Source organism: Meleagris gallopavo, chromosome 4 (genome assembly GCF_000146605.3).
Source record: "Meleagris gallopavo isolate NT-WF06-2002-E0010 breed Aviagen turkey brand Nicholas breeding stock chromosome 4, Turkey_5.1, whole genome shotgun sequence".
NCBI lineage: Eukaryota > Metazoa > Chordata > Aves > Galliformes > Phasianidae > Meleagris > Meleagris gallopavo.
The window spans coordinates 8,057,682-8,078,001 of NC_015014.2; the positions used below are offsets into that span (position 1 = coordinate 8,057,682).

The 20,320-nt window shown below is 32.7% G+C and overlaps 1 long non-coding RNA gene across 1 annotated transcript in view; it reads right to left on the minus strand.

Moving 5' to 3' along the window:
- Nucleotides 1–3,455: 3,455 nt before the first annotated feature.
- Nucleotides 3,456–20,320, minus strand: part of LOC104910524 — a 102,858-nt gene continuing 85,993 nt past the window's right edge. The window contains exon 3 of the long non-coding RNA XR_793140.2: nt 3,456–5,264. This is a non-coding gene — a long non-coding RNA (uncharacterized LOC104910524). The remainder of the gene's footprint in view (nt 5,265–20,320) is intronic.

The following is a 20,320-nucleotide window of genomic DNA, read 5'->3' on the forward strand; positions in this document are numbered from 1 at the left end:
ACACACTAGTATGAGTAAAATTCATACACCTGAAGTCAGGACACTTTCAAGAATTTAATTAATATGCTATAAGCAATGAATAAAGTCACTTGTCTTTAGAAATAATGCTTATTTACTGATCTGAAGCATTTCACTTCCTAGCTGCAATATACAATTGTCTTCTAATTCTTTTAATGTTAATACAAATTTCCATTTAATTCCCAGGCAGGTTTTCAAAGAGAAAGCTGAAGAATTTGTACTCATTTAGTTTCATCCAAAAATTTTCTGAGATACATTTTCAGCTCTTTCAGTGGAGATAGTTTTCTTATTCATTGTATTCTCTGTTGAATAACTTTGTTGCTATTTCGAGTACCTTAGCTGCTACCTAGCAGACTGATTGTATTCTCCACATCTTTCCGATCAGTTCTTGTCTTGAATAATGTCTGATCACTTCCAAAATTTCCATTCCTCATTTCTTAACTTGTCAAATACTTTTTCATGGATTTGGTCATACATTTTCTTATTTTGACACCACAGTATTAATAATTTTCCCCAACTTCCCGATTTCTTGTTCTTTTCTCCATTTTTTTCTGTTTCCTTTACCATTTTTAATATAAATTCTTATTTGATACTTGCCATAGCATTTGCCTATTTCCCTTTGCACTTTATGCTTGACATTTTTCAGATTACTTTATTGCTGAATAGTGAAAAAAAATCAGTTTTTTACCACTGAAAATAACAATTAATCTGGATTTCTATTTTGCTGCAGATATAGAAAAACACTGAAACACGTTCAACGGAATAAATTCAGTGTATCATTCCATGAAACTTCTGCACCTGTAAGTAACTTTTCTTTATTTGACATGATACTTTGTGAAGAATCCCTGAATTCATCTTCAAATACATGATATTCCTGCTTGTTTCCAACATTTTGCCCATTTCTATCACAATACCCGTAAGAAATGTTCATAGAAATCAAAATACTTTCCCATTTTGTGAAAGACAGTGATAGCTACATACAGCCCAAAGCTGCTATACAAGATGTAGAAAGCAGAGAAATAATTCTCCATAACTAGCTAAAACCTCTTAGTAATCAGGTACATCTACCTACTCTCAGAAACGACTGGTATGAAGCATCAGAGGAATGCAAGGACTTTAGGCTAGAGTTCTTGGATGAAGCCTTTCCACAGACTTGAAAGATCTTTGGGCAAATTATAAAGAGTAAATTTCAGAACATGTCATAAAAATTATCATTCTTATGTTTGAATGTCTGTGTGCATATTTCATTAACGAAATTCAGTCATAACAAAATATGGGACAGATTGCAGGATTAGGATGTTAAATAAGTATGACTTGATTCCATCTTATTAATTAAAAGAAAGGTCAAACTTTTTGCTATTCTTGTTTCTTGCATTGTATGGCACATATAATAGATCACAAAAGGATCAGAACAAATAAAATTAACTGTGCTATTAGTAGCACTATTGCAACTTATAAAACATAATTGGAGAATTCCCTCATAGGCTTTTTTTCTGTTGTATTTCTTTCATAACAGGCTATACATGTCTCCTTACTGCTTTAGTACCTTGCTTTATCCCATCATAAAGACTTTTTATGTCTACAAGTGGGAGTAATCAGCAGGAAAAGAACACTTAAGAGTTAATTTACAGAGCATTATAAAAGATTTTAATAGAAAAAAAAAGTGAATAAATTAGACTCCACTTTGTAAGTTTCACAGAACACCTACACCTCTAGGAATGTACATACATAGGCATTTTTAGAATGGTTGTCTAATTTCCTTTTTCATATTCTAGTTGAGTACTTCTAATAAATTGCCCCGCTTCTTTTGACTTTGCCAAAATAGCAGTTAGTGAAAAATATCTTATAAATTTTTGTGACATTTGAATGATCTGGAAGTGTCTATGCATTACTAATTGAGAATTTGAAGGTCTTGGAAGCAGAAAAAGCAGCAGTAAGAAAAGTTTTTCTTTTATATAAGCACTGTTTCTGTAAAATAAATTTTACAGAAAATAAATGTATCTATCATAAATCATATTTAAAAAGCTTTTTTTATATAAATAAGAAATACAAACTATTTCAGGATGATCTATTTTTTTGATTGTTACTACGTGTTATATCAAGTTGTTCAGAAGGTTCTTAAAATAAAACTTTGAAGAACCATCTCACATTTTTCTTTCAAGAGTGGTCTGATTTTCCATGTGTTCGTGGATTCACAGAAGTAAAATAAATAAGTGAATAGAAGGGACATAACCGAATTTGTGACTGCATTATTTTTTTCCCATTTACTTCTAAGATTAAACAACTTCATTCACACACATATCATGCTCAGTCTAGTCATTCACATCAAGTTCAAGAGTGCTAGTTTAAATAGATTTAGATCAAAGGCATTCTTATTTAAAAAGGAAAAAAAAAAAAAGAAAGAAAAAAAAAAAAATTTCTCTTACCAAATGTGCCAAAGAAACAATAGCTCCTTCAGACAGTAATTGTGTTTGACTACACACTTTTTCTTTGAAAAAGTCACCAGTACTGTTTCCAGTGCAATTTGATGACCTTTGTAACAGTGGAGAATATGAACAGTGCTAAGAACTGGTCAATATATTGAAGCATTAGTGAAAAAAGCTAGAATACTGGCATAGAAAAGAAGGTTTTTTTGGTGGTACTAAGAAAAGAGCGTGCATGATTTTTTATATTTTTAAATACACTTACAGAATGATACATAATCCTTTGCTGGATACCTGATAATCTAATTGGCGATTTCCAGTTCTCTGCAAAACATGCAGAACACTTTACATATTGAGCAGTAAAGTCTCCATAGACAAAAACAGTGTCTACACAATATATGATATATTATTCTTATTATAATATCACTATTTGTGCAACAGCAGTGTAAAGTCAGTCTGATCTGAATCAAAGAAAATGAATAAGATGTCTGTACTCTACAACCCCTGCAACTTCTATTGGAATGGGAACAGAAATATGTGACAAAAAATGTTCCACAGAACATTACACATTAATGTTTTGTAGTTGTATCTGATGAAAATGACAGGAAAAATTCCCTGTTCCACTGATCCCTGTCCCCAAAGGTTTAAAAAGCAAGAGAGAGTTTTCTTACCTAAGTACTGTATAAACTTGTTATATGCTGCATACATGAAAATCTTTTATCTCAAAGAGCGAAACAATCAAATTGCAATTATGTAAAACAAGAATTTTATAAAACTAATATTTAAAAGATCTATTATTACACTGCTACTAATAGATGAAACTTACGCTGATTGTCCACATTTTGTCATTTTTTGTCACTTAATCTATTGAAAAATTTAACTGAATATCCCTTAATTTTGTAATTAATCTCCAGATAATTCTCTTAGTTTTATTAATATTCACACTAAAAATTTTTATAAAGTTTCATTTAGACATAAATCGTTGTTTTACATCATATTTTCATTTTTGTTCTCAGTTCTTTCAACCCAACTCAAACATTATTTCTGGGTGCTCTTCTGTATCACTTGGTTATCTACTCAAAAATAGCACTGAACTATGAGATTTATTAGCTTTAAGAACATCTGTGCTAAAATCATTGAGAAAAATAATATTTTGAGGTAAATTTTTTGATGAAAATCTACTCAATGGCAAAAGAGCATTCAATTCCCCACTAGGCAAGAAAGTTCATACTGCTAGTAATGATCAAAAAACTCCAATCTGTAGAGGATTAACTCAACACAACAAAATCTGGAAGCTCAATGTTACCTTACCAAAAAATAGGAAGAAATATATGTTTAATTCAATAAATAAATTTGGTAGGACAGGAAGCTTGTTATTGCCTGAGAAATAAAGATAAGGTTAGGAGGAAAGCACATATTACAAAACAAAACTAAATGCTCACCATAACAAAGATAGACCCTGTACCTGTATTCTCCCCTGCCTACTTCAGAGAAAAAAAGAATAAAAGAAAAATCAGTTTACTGACTCCTCTAGGCAGTGTTTTAACTTCAGCAGCTGAACTAGACCTTAATTATTTATTTTCCCTAAAATAGTTCACGTAATCCCTCGTTTAAGAAAAGAAGATATTGGCTTATTTTATACTTATTGCACTAGTCATTTCCATAATTGCAATACAGCCTGATCATCAGCTGTCTTTTGTGACAGAGCAATAATGCTAAAGAGTCCTATATCTGCCTTAGGCAAAAGTCTACGGATATTAGGTGCCGTGGGTTGTTCACCAAATATTCAGTAATATCAGGTAAAGCCAAAGCAATTGGCCATTATGAGATAACTTGTCCCTAGGGAAACTTTTATTCCAACTGTCAATAGATACTGGTTCTGTGCTCTGGAAGAAAAGAATGATATTCCTTCTAAAAATCCATATGCATTGTTTTCCTTATTTTTTTTAAATAACATATAGTATATATATTTGATATTACAGTACTCTGTACTCTTCCTATTCAATAAATTGATGCTTCTGTTGCAAGAAAGCTGAAGTGTTGGTAACAGTGTGCTAGCTGAGGGGCTTTTGTATTTATACTAACACATTAAGTTTATGCCCTCTGAAACATATGAAAATTTTCATAGAATGTTAAAAGAAAGGAAGTAGTATCCAGTCATCCTCATCAAAATGACAAAAATGCAAAAGCATGCAGTACTGGAAACCCAATATTTTAAGTTCTACTGAAACATTAGCAGCTGAAGGAAATATATACAACTTTCTACTAGATGATTAGATGGATCTCTGGAATAAGTAAGACAGGAAAACAAGAATAGGCATTTAATATAGCATTAAGGGTGAGAGTAGATAAAAAAATTACAGCATCATTTTCATCAGTTGCATAAATTATACTGTAACAAGTTAATCTTTTATCTTTCTGATCCTGTGTAAGCATGGAAATTCAGAATATAACCCACAAAATTCAAGTGGCTTTATCATGTACATGCGATATTGGGAATAGAACTCAATCATTCAGGGCATCTCAGAAGCTGGGATTCTATTCAAATAACCCAGATTTCCTCTTTATTATTACTTTTGCTACTCTCACTGTACTTCATTACCTCACTCAGGATTTTCGCGCACACAGTACGTTAGAGGCTGACCTGCTGGAAGGAACTGTGCAGAGATGGATCGGGGTGTCCTTGTGGGCAACAGTTTGGCCATGAGTCAACAGTGTGCCCTTGTGGCCAAGAAGGCCAATGACACATTGAAAAGAGTGTGGCCAGATGATCACAGTAGGAAATTTTCCTCCAGGTTGAGAGACCTGGGACAACAGCTCAGCCTGGAGAAGAGAAAACAGAGAGGGGATCTTATCAATGCTTGTAAGTATCTGTTGGGCAGGAGTCAAGTGGATGAGGTCATGTTTCTTTCAATGGTGCCATGTGACCGAACAAGGGGCAGCAGGCACAAACTGAAAAACAAAAAGTTCCATACAAACATGAGGAAAATGTTATTTACTTGGAGGCTGACAGAGCATTGGAACAGCCTACCCAGAGAAGTTGTAGATTTTGCTTCTCTGGAGATATTCAAAACCCAGCTATGCGAGTTCCTGTGTAATCTGCTTTAGAAAATCTGGACTAGATGAACTCCAGATGTCCCATCCAACTACCATGATTCTGCAGTTCTCCTTTTGACCATTGACATCTTCATGCATTAACTACAATTATATGGGAAACGAAAAGATACATATGTATGTATCTGGGGCATAAGGATATCTCATTTATCAACACAGAAACCAAAGGCAAGTGGCAGTAATTAAGTAATAAATCATAGATGGATGTAGAAAACTTGTTAAGCAGTATGAGATGTGTCAAGGTGATTGTGGGAACACATACAACTTAATGTGGGATTTTATATGACCAGCCATTGGCCAGGAAAGGAAAAATGAAAATGGACGATAAAGAAAAATTGTGGGAAAACAGGGGGGGGGGATAAAAAGAGAAGGCTACATTTAAAGAAGCTGCTGGTCAGTGCCCCTATCTGTTCAAACCCTGCACTTAGTCAACACAGTTTATACCGGCTGTTAAGATTTCTTTCTATTTTATGTGACAACTACTTCTTGTGTTCTGCAGACATGCAAGTATGTACCATTCACTATCAGTCCTTAACTGAATTAGCTAGGGGATTAGCAGCTGGAAAGATACCAGGTTTGAACTGAAACAGAGCAAGCATCTGCCTGAAGATGTTGGAGAACTGGAGGGTGCTCCGGCACTGGAACAGCCTTTCCAGGTCAGAGGTGATGGCATCAAGCTACTGGAGTTCAAGAAGATATCATACATATTATCTGATTTTTTGGGGTGGTTTTAGATGGAGCCAGGAGTTGGACTTGACAATCCTTATGAGTCCCTTCCAACCTGAGATATTCTAATATCTGAAATGTTGCAGAGAACAAGAAAATCATTAGCAAATAAGCATGGATACACACGTGTATCCCTAAAGATATTCAGTCCTCATCAACTGATGAGAATTAGGACTGAGATGGACTGCTCATGTGTTGTCAGTTTCTTTATGTGGGACCAAAAAGCCCACAGGATTCAAGAAGATTTTAAATTCACTATTTTCCCCCATATTCTACATGTGTACCCAGTATTTCCTTCATTCGTTTTGGCTATATAGTGAAGATAGTTGCCATCTTTTGTCAGGTTAGAGCGCTATCTCAGTCCCATTGCAAACATAGGAGATGAGGGTAATCCTTCTGAAAGGGACTACGTTTTCCCAGGCATTATTTCTTAACACTGCTATTCAAGGTTTCTCCTGCTATAAGGTAAGATATTTGGTTATGTCTACCAAGGATGAAAAATCAGCTAAAGTGAACATCCTCACAAGAACCAAGAATTATTGCATCTACAAACATTCCATGAATATTAACAGCAAAGTCCAGAATGTCTGCATATCATTATTAAAATAACTGGAAGCATAATACTTTGGTTTCACACATGGCAAAAAAGTTTAACTGAGCATTAATCCCAGATTATTTCTTTTTTCTATTAACTGATGAGAGAAGTCAGTATCTTATAAATTGTAATACAGTAACTATGCTGAGTAGAGATTTTTTGCTATTATTAAAAATAATGTACCAAGCAACAGATTCAGTCCTCTAATATCACTATTATCAATGTGATGTTACATAAATTGTAAAGTGACAAGGTGGTAATCAAGAGCTCAACTTATGCTCTTACTCATTCAGCTGCATACAGTGTTATGCATTCAGTTACATGCAAAACAAAAGTATATTCTATGGCAAGGTATGTGAAATTCATTGAATTGTGAAATATCAGGAAAAAAAAAAAACAGCCAAAAAACAAGAACTCTTCTCTCACCATGTCCCAGACAGATAACTTATTTTTTGTTATTGTCCATATCAGTACTCTACATGAAACTTTCTTTGTTAATGTATGACTTCGTTGGTATCCATTACTTTATATTTCTCCCAGCAAAAAGTACCAGCCTAAGAAAAAGTAAGCTGGAATTTCCTCTAATAATATGTGTCAAGGACAATATTATTTATTTGCTTATTTACTCCAAGAGAAGAACTGCCATCTTTCATCTCCGTGTACATCAGCCTTGTGTTCTTCCTTATCCTCTGTAGAAAACCTTAAAAAATGACAACAGCAAGCAAATTCAACTTGGAAACACTTAACATTTCCTGACAGTACTGTGCAAGACAATTATTTTCCGGCTTGTACAGTACAGTATGCACAGCCCTTGGCTGTTATGCAAGTTTCTTTTACACAAGTATAATTACTTCAGGGGGATTGAGTACATGGAACTAATTGATGTTTAACATTTAAGAAACGCAACACAGTTTTATGCCAGTGTAAAAATGTCAAAAGTAATTCATAAGATTTGAAATTTCACTGTTGGTAGAATCAATAACTACACATGGGAAATTATCCTAAATAAGAGTGTCACATCTAATATAAAACTCTTACTGAAAATGTAAACTTTGTGGGCAATTGTTGTTATCTCTGCTGTCACTAGGTAGCTGTACCAACTCAAAAATTAAAGAAAACATGTAGATGCCTATCAAATAAGCAATTATATTTTCTAGATATTATTCTTTCCAGTATGGACATCACTTGAAATATAAACAGGTTATCATGTAAACAATGCAGATGTCACCTCAATCCAAGAAGAACAGATGTGAAGTTTATAAAAAATGCACTCATGACATGAATCACAACCAGGACATCAGAAGTTAATAACAAAAATAGGGACTTAATTCTCATTCTTCAGATCCAAAAAATATAACGTATCTTTAAAAAAAAAAGATTTCTCACTTTGGCCAAGACAGTCACATGCATATTGAAAAAATTAATCCAAGCAAGACATCCATATTTCCTGTTTCTAACTGGTCACTAGAAACCTGAATAATACGCCAGTAGAACTGACCTTACATCAGGTAAAAACGGTTTCAAAAACACTCTTGCAGAAAAATCCACATTGTTCAGAGAGAAAGAGAAATAGATCATCTTAAATATGAAATGAAGAGTTTAATTTTGATATGTTTGTGATTTTTTTTTTTGTTTGTTTTCTTTTCTCTTATCTTATTTGAACATGGTATTTTGCATTGTTATGCAATGGAGCACCTATGACTTACATTGCAGAATAGTAAACCCATCTGACACCAGACATCTCATGTCTAAATTATTTTTTCCCTCTCCTCTACATTCGATCAACTGGTGAGCACACTAATAATATAAATTATCTCTTCAGAGATGTTCCTGTAAAAGGCAAGAAATATCAAATGCAAATTCCATTACCAAACTGTTCTTTTATTTGGTCTGAAAATAAAATTTCTGTGGAAAATTCAAAGACAACAAATATTCCAATTTGTCATGCTTTCATAAAGCAAAATGCTAAATTTTGTTATTCTTCAATTATAGCAAAAAAGAAAAAAAAAATTGTCAAAAGAAAAATTCCCTTTTAAAATGTAGAGAGTTTTCATCGTTTCATGCCAGTCAATCATTCCTGTTAGAATTGTGATCAAGCTTGAAGAAATTGAACATCTCCAGGAACAGATAATATTTCCCCTTCATACGGTTTACAATTAGAAAACTGCTGGTTTTGTACCAGCGTTATATGTGACAAGGACTAAGTAACAGAGCAGCTTATACTAACAAGAAATACAAGAAATCTCCAGGATTTCTTAACTTTATTTAAATAGAAATACTACAATTGGAATCCACAAAGTCAAGTACGAATTGAGTTTCATCAAATCATCTTACTGTTACTCTTCCAAGAATGTGTGCACAAGTAGAAAACATTTGTTGATTCTAGCGGGAACAGTCAGTGACTTAAAGACAAGGATAGCATGATTATTCTGATGCTTAGTACTGTCTTGCAGGACTAGTTTCAAGTGACTCAACAGTTTGATAAAAGAAAGAAAAAACAGCAGTCAATCACACACACAAAATCCATACTCACTGGCACATAGTGATTAATAGAATATGGATATAAAAGTAATTATAAGGGATCTTTTCATCTGCTTTTATTCTAGGCCAAATTTGTGTTTACACAAATAAACACCTTTGATTTATTATTTGTAAACATGACATAAATCTGCATTTACATCAGAGTAGTACAGCTAATTTCTGCTACAACAGACAGAAGAGCATAAGCAGTGGGTGAGACAGGGAACTCGTGTTTCCCATGCCAATTCACCATGATATTTGAGACTGAAGCAAATGAATGAGAGAGGTATTCACGCATTTAGCAGTGAAAATAAAAATAAATATTGAACAGCTGCATCATTAACTGTGCGCAGTTCAATCTGCATGCTAAATGAGGCAAAGATCCCATGGAAATAACCCTATGTCATGTAATTAATAACTGCATTGTAATGTTTATGTACACATGTACTAGAGAGAGTGTGGCACAGTTGGTTATTTCTTTGACTTTTTACTTATTTTTAGCTTTTCCTACATTTTCAGCAGTAATCCTATGTCATGGTAAATATTACACCAGGACATAAAGCTAAGAAGTTTTAGTTAGGTGGAAGCTGGGAGAAATAGGCTGCCTAAAAAACGAAATTATCCTAAGATGCAATATCAAGTAATTAAAACAAACTTCAGTATGTCACAGTAAATATAGCATGTCACAAATTATTTGTGAAAATATTTATTGAATTGTACACGTGCACTTTATATCAGTATTAATGTGATTAAATTTTCTCAGAAAAGATAATTCTTCACAACTCTTCATTCTGAGCAACAGTGAGCATCACATATAATAGATATGTACAGAATTTAAGACTACAGTGTTTTATTATAAATTCCATGAATGTTTGAGAGGCATAAAACTAAGACAGTTTAGAGAAATCATATGTGACTAATACTCATGGGGTTTCACAATATGTGATTAGTGCTAGTTTGTTGACAACATAAGCAGTGTAAGAAAACATTGTTTTTTTCTCTCAGCTCAAATGAGATATTCATTTTTGTGTAATTTTGGAAAAAAAGATAATAACCACAAAGAATCACGAGGATTATTATCATAAGAAGATCATTCATTGGTTCAATATAATTTTGGCCAGTAAATATATGTATGTCTAGAATAGTGAAAGGCTATCATCATCTTATTCAGCTACAGTTTATATTCAAAGGAAACAAAAAAGTAAGGGAACAATAAAATCCCACACCAAAAAGACAATAAGATTATATACTTGTTTTCTTACAGAGTGTTGTAGAATCCATTTTCAAAAGCTGAAACAAATAATGGTGCCAATACTTTAAAATTATATATAACCAAGTGGCCCTAGAAAGCAAACAAGTATTATACAAATGTACAATCAATGAATATACAGACGGTATAGTATATCCAGGAGTTTGGCTGATGCAATTATATTGGAGTAGGAAAAGAAGGACAATCACCCTATCCTGGGCTCACAAAACAGACTCCAGTGGAGTGGATCTCCAGAAGAGATCCTTCCCCCTGGCAGTCAGCTCTTAAATGGGTCTAGGAGAGGTAGAGCCAGGCTCCACCCCTTCTTGCAGCACAGGTGAATTGCCTTCACCTGTGCTCCCGTGGCTGACTCATTGTTAGCTTCAGGTGATCAATCAGAAGTTCAGGCCGTGATTCAGCAGCCCCATACAACAAATAAGCAAATCACTATTCATTTCACAGTGTACTGTGACTGATATGGAAGATGAAGACAAAAACAAAGACAAGGCAGAGAAGAAATAATGAAAAAGAATAGAAGCAAAAGGCAATATGAGAAATGGAAATGAATCATACCGGGATCAGTCAGTAACAATCTTACACGTTTTCAGACCAGTTTGTTCAAAAAGCTCAATAGACTTACTGCAAGAAAACTAAAAATAATAGGTACCAAATGTCTTATTTTAGACTGCCCACAAAACTGAAGTTTGCTTATGTCCCGATCCCTTCATCCAAGAAACTGACTCATTGAAATAGAATGTAATCTGTATGTAGGACCATGATCATTTATCTAGGAGCAATAAAAGAAATAGGACAAACTTCCTCAAACTATATGCATTACTTGGTTGTTTTTCTGGTTAAAAACGATATTAGCTGTCCTGGAAATCTCAGGAGCAGAAATAGATCAAGTTTCATCAGTTTACAATGAAAATAACATATATTTCTGGTTTCAGATTGAACTACATCACTTTTCACAACTCCTGATGTCTGCCTCCTTTCAGAAGTCAGATTCCAATTATCCAGAAGCCTCTACACTTCACTTCCTAGAGGAGGAAAAGGAGGTACTGCTGCAATTTTATATAAAGAAAATGAAAGTCTATCTCACATTTTCCAACACAGTAGGAATATTTCAACATTACAGGTTTTTGCCTACACCCAAATGATATCTCCAGCTAGCATTAAATTATATTCATATATTGAATTGGTATACCAATATAGCAATGTTAAGTATCAATGTTAATTTTTCTTCTCTCCTACTGTACATACAACCACAAAAAACAAACAAACCAAGAAATCTAAAACTCGAGTAACTTGTAAGTTTTAAATCTAACCTTTTCTTTTACTGCTATTCATCCAATAATACTGACATAAAAGATTATGCAAGGTGCACTGCTATTTAAAATTAAAACATTAGTGTCTACATTTATTCCAATGGGCAAGATGTTGTAGAAGGATTTCATTCACTACAAAACTCCTGGAAATAAGAATCATGATAATTAACACAGCCATCTCTTCTTGATGGGAGCTGACTTTATATAGCATAACTGAGAAAAAACTGTAACAATTTGCCGAAAAAAACCTTCAGTTTTGAAATTATGGTATATGTTCTATTGAATCAATATTCGTAGCAAGATCAGAAAGCTTTTTTACTTCTACTTTCAATTGAAAGTAGCTTTTAGCAAACTGCTAAGATATATATATATATAATTTTGTTTAAGTTAGTACCTGTTGTACAGGAGATTGGTACAATAAAATGAAACAAATACTGCATGCTATTGTTTTTCTTTGCAATCATTTAACACTCTCTAGGCAAAACAAATGAGTCAGATGTTTACTGTTTAATATAAAATTGATTCAAATAATGCATTGGCAGAAATCTTTGTCTTCAACCAATATCAGCCTTGGAACTTGTATTGGACACATATGATTTCAGATCTAATCCTCATCAGAAGACAAATTGTAAATATATTATATATTTGAGCAAAAAAGAAAAAAACAACTAAAAATACTGCAGTGACATGGTTTTAGGCATATAGACGGTCTCTATTGATTCATGCCCACCCATCACTACTACTTCTTCTACTTCTAATATCTCAGAACTTCACCTATCACCATAATCCTTTCCTCAAATTGAAGATAATTTCTCACTGTCTGGAGAAGTCTGAAATTTGTAAAGAGACAGAACATTCATAAAGCTCAGGTCAAAAGGGATGATCTTATGTCAGTTTGATGAGCTAGAAGAAACTTCATGCATTCATACCAAAGTGCGTAGGCACATGTTAAAAAGGTCTCGTAACTAGAATTCAAACTTAGCAAGCAGGTTAAGGTTTTAAACTGTAGCATGATAGACAGGCTTGATGGAGTCTAATTCTGAAAGTTTTAGAAAAATCAATTTCACCAAATTGATGATGATATTCTAATCTCTTAACATGTTTCAGGACAGTGAAAAATAAATCCTCTTCCATATCTGCTAATCACATGAAATAATAAAAGAGAAACTGACATCCTTATAGTGCCAAACAGCAAAATAATACAAATTCTACCATTATAAACACAAGACATTAGCTTTTTCATCATCTTAGGCTTCTTCTGAAAGTAAAGGTGAATACATAAATAAATATATAGACATGGTAAGTATGAGACATGGTAAAAAACTATGTGAGAAGAAAATTGACAAAAGCAAAACAAAAATTCAATTAAAATGCTCATGCAATGAGCTTCATATCCCAAGAGAAATTTGTCCCCCATTTGGCACAAAAAATACTAAATTGGACTTTATATCTGCATAAAAGTAGGAATTCCCCCATTTTTACATTCTAAGAGCATTCTTCATTTTACAGCAAATAAAGTGACTTTGTTGCTACAATCTGCTTTCCTAGGAGGAAACTGAGACATGCAAACCTACTGAGAAGTTACTTGAAAAATAAAGGTAATAATGTGAAATACTGCACTGTACAAAAGCAGACAAGAATAAGCCAACCGTTTCTTTTACATTAGCTCATAAAAAGCATTTCCCATCAAATGATTTTACCTGCATTAGTAGGAACTGCAAGTACCATCTCCACAAAGAATTTCAAGGTAGTGTGATATCACTGCTCTCACAGTATGGTTACAGTATATTATTTAAAGAAAGCAGCAGAAAAAAAATACTGTAACAAGTACACAGTAATTAATAGTCAAAAAAAGAAGCATAAGTGTTTCAAGGAATTTGAGACCTTATTTATTTAAAATAAATATTTAAAATATTTATTTAAAAAGATGTCTGACCTTGTCTATACTTTGAACCTGCACAGACCCACGAAATCTTGATTTAATATAAAGGCTTGAAGCAAACCTACTCAGAGAAATTACTGTAAAAAGCTAAAATATTAACTATTACTAACAGTAATTTCACTAATAACCATTACTCATCACTCAAAAAAAAAACCCCACAACTGTTAAAGTCAACAATGTCACATTATGTGGGAAGCCACAGAAGTCTTACAACTTCTGGAATACAATTGTGTTTTGCTAATGAGTTATTTGGATTATTCCAGAAAAAAAAAAAAAAAAAGTGATGTATTTTCCACTTCATTAAACAGAATATTCCGAAGCTAATTAAAAAGCTGTTAGTGGAGAAAAATAATATTTCTTAGGTTCACATAATTCAAAGGCACAAGATGCTTTTTTTTTTTCTTTTTCTTTTTTTTTTAAGGTGTATGGTTCATTTATGTTTTTAGTACATCAAGTCAGTGTATTTTTATAGCTGGAGACATTTACCAAGTTCTAAACAAACTTTCAAATCCCACATTAACAGAAGAATTATTAAGCTTTTCATGCCTGGTTCTGATAAAACTCTTTACAATAACATTAAAAATCAAATCAGATTTGTGGATGGTATTACAGAAATAGTTTGATGACTGTAGCTGCAGTTAAACAAAAAAAAAAAGCTAACAACCATAAGGGTACAAACAGAAACAATGTCTTCTGAATTAATTAACAGCTCTACCTTTTCATTTTTAAAATAGAAACCAGATTCCATTATTTATTTCTACAAACAACTTTAAAATATTAATACATTTATCAGCCTGGATTTCCATTAGAAGCATGGTAGTGGAAGTGAAGTAATTTGTATGCAAAATAACTAAGTATACTTCAGGTCATTTACCATATGTGCCAGATATATGCAAGTATTTGCTACTCCTGAACACTTTACCACTTTCTTTTCCTTATCTGCCCTTATTTCTTGACCTAAGAAGGTTTCAGGTATTTTTTTTTCCAAATTATTAAATGCTGCTGGGTCAATTATAAATGCTTTTTTCTCAATTTAATTAGCTTACTAGACAACGTGCATCTAATGCATATCCACATTACAACACTTTCATCATAACAGTCCATAACACAAAGTGAAAAAAATTATTGTAAAAAGAACTGAAAAATGAATCCAATATATTAAAAAAATTAATTCCTGTACAAAACAGGAAATAAAGTTGACTCATTTCACTGTCATTTTACATATGCTATCACTGCATAGCCAATCAGTTTTAACACCATATTTATACGACTATACTTTAAAGAAAAATATAAAAATAGAAAAATGAGTCCTCAATCATTGAGAAATGATTTATCACCCCATAGTGTAACCAGCATGAGCTGAAAATAACTGATTTATTCTCATCCAATAATACTGATGCTACTGATAACAAATTACTTTAAAGGTAAGGGTAAAAAAAGTAAAAACAAAACAAAACAAAACACACCCTTTATTATTAAGTAATGAGTCTGTAAAACAGACTAAATTATGTCATTTTACTCTAAGTTCTGCAGGAAGTTAAATTCTGATATAATTTAGAAGAGAAACTAAGATTTCCAAGTTAGTGTTAAAAAAAATATATAGGAAATAAAAATTGTCAGAAGAAGATCTAATTGAAAATTGCTTCAGTTCAGTTAAAATGAAACTATCATCTTTTAAGGTCAATATATCAGATTTGTAAAACAGTAATATGTGCAGAGTAGCTTTAAAAAAAATAAAAACAAAACAATTAATAATGTCTCTTTAAATCCATTGGAACTCTATACTGGAAGATCATTTGATCTTTAACGAATCACAGATTCTAAAGTTCTACTTAAATCACTCAGTCCATTGCTTTAAACCTATGTAATACCCTGATTAATTCTTGTATTTCACACTGAATTTTGGGTTGTTAGAACAGTAGTCTTTCACTAGACCAGAAATGGAAAGGTTTAAAAAGAAAAGAAATGAAGAGTGAGAGGGGAAAATAATTCAAGTAATAAAAATGTCCAGAGAATTTTTACAACATAACTTTTTGCTTGCTTAGTCAACTTTTCAGTACTTTGGAATGCCTTGTTCAGTTTCCAGTTATGGTCAAATTCTACCTTTTTCCTCATCTTGATTTTCAGTTCTAAAATGCTAGTTGATAAAAGAATGTAGTTACTCCTGCTGCTCCTCTACTTCTTCGCCCCTCAAAGCTAGATGTCAGTCATGCAGAGCACTTGTTCCTTTATTCCATTTTTATAGTTACAGCAGTTACAAAATTTAGGCAGATTAAGTGCCATAAAAGTTTATCCAAAAGTATTTCATCTCCCTAGATTTATACATATTTTTGCTTCTACTTTTAACATTTGCTATCTATCTGTATGTCCAACTGCCATTCAAAAAACCATCAATAAACATGAAATACTATAATTGACAATGTATTTAGGTGACAGAGAAAGTAATTTTCAACTATTAGAAAAAAAAAAAAAGAATCCACAGAGAGAAAAGAGAAAATGAGAAAATGCTCACTCTTTTCTGAAGAGCAGAACAAGAACAATGGATCCAAAAGATACAACATTCTCCTAGTGACTGAGCATATATTCCGGGCACAAGACAATGTTCCTGTAGTTAATGGTTTTGCTACTTTATAAGTCTGTCAACTAAAACTGGAGAAATTATTAAATTTTAAAAAAAAGGCACAATTTATAATAAAACTGGTAATAATTGTAGAACTTCTGTTACAGCAAAACTACTGAATCTTTCTAGAGAGGATTTTGCAAGAAAAACAGTGGCTAAAACAACAGTTCATATTATTGGGAAAAAAATTCATATTAGTAGAAAAAAATATTATTTGAGAAAATGATTGATATGCAAATACTTTTCATTCAGTCAGATTTGCATTCATTCAATCAATTTTCAGTTGTTTTTTTAATTCACAATTAAACCCACTTCACAGCTTACAGCAAAATGACTGATTATTATGTAATTATACAGAGATAAAATGTAAATCTCAAATCATTATTAGAATGTTCTTGTTTCATTTTAATTTTGCTCGTGTTTAAACAGAACACAATGTACCATCTTGTTTTGTTAGCTATCAAAACAACTCCTGAATAAAAAAAATAAAAATGAAAAGTAAGTATTTACCCCATGGGTATAAAAATGATTTCCACTGAGCTATTTAACTTTGAAACAGGCAAAACCTTAAGTGACAGAATTGTTTCAATCATTTATATTAATAGTATTTTTTTCAGATCTATTGAGTAAAAGTGAACATCGTATGCAATACTGTGTTAATCTTGTCAAGAGAAATAAGCCAGAGCCAGGTTAAGAATTATCACTCATTCCACCAAAACAATTCTGATAGTGCTGATAGGTGTTATTTCAATTGAGGTATAGCAAAAGGAGGGAACAAACACTGACCACTGATGCTCCAAGTTAAACGAAATTTTCCAGTTTTTTAATTATGAATACACAGTTCACAGTTAAATATTGAAGTTCTCCCCTTTTTAAGGGCAAATCAAAGCAGATAATCGACTTCTGTAGTGCTCAGCTTCAGAGAATCTGTAATCTCACATCCTGAAAGCTAAGTGCTACTTCTGATGCATCCATTCTAGTGTACTATGTGTGATTCAGAGTAGCATACATCAGAAGTCATTTCAAAACAGTTCTGATTTAAGATACTCGTGTTTCAGGGATATAGTTCTTTCTAGAGAGATTAATTACAATAAATAAACAAATCAATGCAATAGAACTCTTCGTTGGAGATATTAAGTAGGTTACAAGGATGTTATGTAAGATTTCTGTGGGGGTTTTAATGATAGCAAAATTATTTCTAATTAGGACAAAATGTAGGAGGAAGACTCATGCAAACCCAAAACCCTCCATTAATTATTTTCTGCAACTCTGTTCTATTTAGTATCAAAATCAGTTTTCAAGTAAGCTCCAGGGTAATAAAAGATGCTCATGGGAATGGCCTAACGAAGAGATTTTTTACTCCATGTCTGAGGTAGAATTTCATTTTCACTTTGTGAAAACTTCTCTGGTTTGGTAACAGGAAACTTATGGCCCTCTACAGACATTTGCTGACAGAAAAGCTTAAATCAACCATGAACTTGGAATTCACACCATGCTTTATTATTCAAAGGTGAACCTAATCATGAAAAGCTACCAAAATGTCTAATCTCATGTATTACTCCACTTCCCTGCTGAAGGCATGGGGAACATTTTATACTTTCAGATGGATTCTATTCTGTTACAGATCCAAGTAGAATTTTTTATGACTCAACAACAACAACAAAAAAGAATACAGTAAACAGAAGAGTACCCCAAGGTGATTATCAGATACACTTATCTCATCTACAGTCTTTCAAACAAATCCATGTGCTTTTCTTAATACACTAAGTTTTTTATCTGCCAAAGAATTTTGGCAAGAACAAAACTGGAGAGAGAAATATTTATTTCATCAGGCTATATAATCAGAGCTTTATCCTTCTTCCTCCAAAGGAAAAAGCCATGACTCATCCCTGAAGTTAGAAAACCAGTCAAATTTGCTTAAGAATTTAAAGCATCTGACATGAATCATAAGGCACAAGAAATTTTTGTAGTATTTGCTGACTTACAGTTTTTCAAGAAGCAATAAATGGAGAAAGAAGTAAGATCTTTCTCTAAAGAGCTTTTTTTTGTTTATTTTTGTGGAAAGGATCTGTCTTATCTCCACCCCTTCCATTTTCCTCAGTTGCCCCTGTATGCTTAAAAAAAAAAACAAAAAAAATGCAGTAAGAGACTGTTTTTATTCTATCAGTGAGACTGGTTAATAGTGGTTTGTCACTCAGATGGATGTCCTGTTAGCAATTGAATGTATCTTAAGATTAATGTCTTAAGATACGTCTTAAAATACAGATCTTAAATGCTAATAATTTATTCAAAAAATCATTAACAGGTACAAATTAGTGGCTTAAGTAATATTAAGCCTCAAAGCGTTTAGAAGCTCCAGAAGAATTCTACTGAAAATATATTCAACAACATGAATTTTATTATGAACACCTTGCAAAGACAATCAATTTGTTCCTTTATAATTTGTATTTCAGCATCCACGAGAGATGTTGGCTTAAGAAAAGTCTCAATTTATTTTTTAAGGACATCTCACCAATGGTGATTGCAGGATTTTTTTTTTTTCAGTGGTTTTATACTCTTTGTCATCATGCAGTACATGAATGACAAGTGATATTTACCACACTGTAGTAAGGTTATCAAATATGCTAAGAAAAGGTCTGTAATATTGTAACTGAATTGTGATATAAATATTAGAAATAAAGATTTCATGTTAGTATTAAGTTCCTTGAAATTTTTAATTCAACTTATAACATGAAAATAATTCAAGTTAACCTAAGTGTAATTAGTTGTTTTTTTTTCAAATGCAAGTTGTTCTTACAGTGTATTTTCCCCATATGACTTCCATACTTTACCCATGTGTGGCTTCCCATTTTTGAAGTCATTTTCAACACTTCTACGCTATGCAAGTGCTCTTCTAAACTCAACTTACAAAATATTAGGTAGCATTTGAAATTAAGTAAAAAAAATCATATTTATAAATAAATGTCACTCCAAAAATAATGCCTCTTGCTTATTTCCATGGATAATACAAGAGCTACATAGAGCAAATTCTTATCTGCAAAATACTATTTTTTAACACCATCAGCTACATATTTTCACCAACAATGAAAAAGAGCCTGCATTCCATGCTAGTAAAAAATTAGCACCAGTGGAAATGACTCACTGTCAACACTGATGAAATGCATCACTGTGTTCACATCCACTGTTTCATCTGCACAAATATTCAGCAAACTTCAATGAATAACAGCAAGTGCCATTTTTTTCCACATGGAAGAATTCAGTGACACCCCTTTTCTTCACGTGAACTTCCCATATCAGGCACCATTTTGTCGGACTGCCCATCTGCTGCCATCTGTCACTCGTCAACCAAGGGTAATGGAATACTAGTGGGAAAGGTTCAACCTCTACTGACATACCACCAATATCTATCTCTGAGATTGTGCGCTAATAAAATAAAATGGAAAAGCAGTACTTTTGGAGTAGCCCTCATATTTCCCACAGGAAATTTTACTACCCAAGATTATGGATATAAACCTCATATAAACATAAAATTAGTATGAAGGCAAGACGCACGCATTTTAAAGTCCATACTATGAGCATTCATCTAGTGGGAATGCTTTCCTCCATTTCTTGCTCTATAAAAAAGTATTTGTCTGGTACATTATTTCTAATATTCCTGCATCCACCACAAAGCCAGTGCCACTGACCTTTATCCAAAGCAACCTTCAGATATTCAGAAACTAAATCAAACAAGGAATTCCTAATTTCATTATATTTTTTTATATATATATATATATATATATATA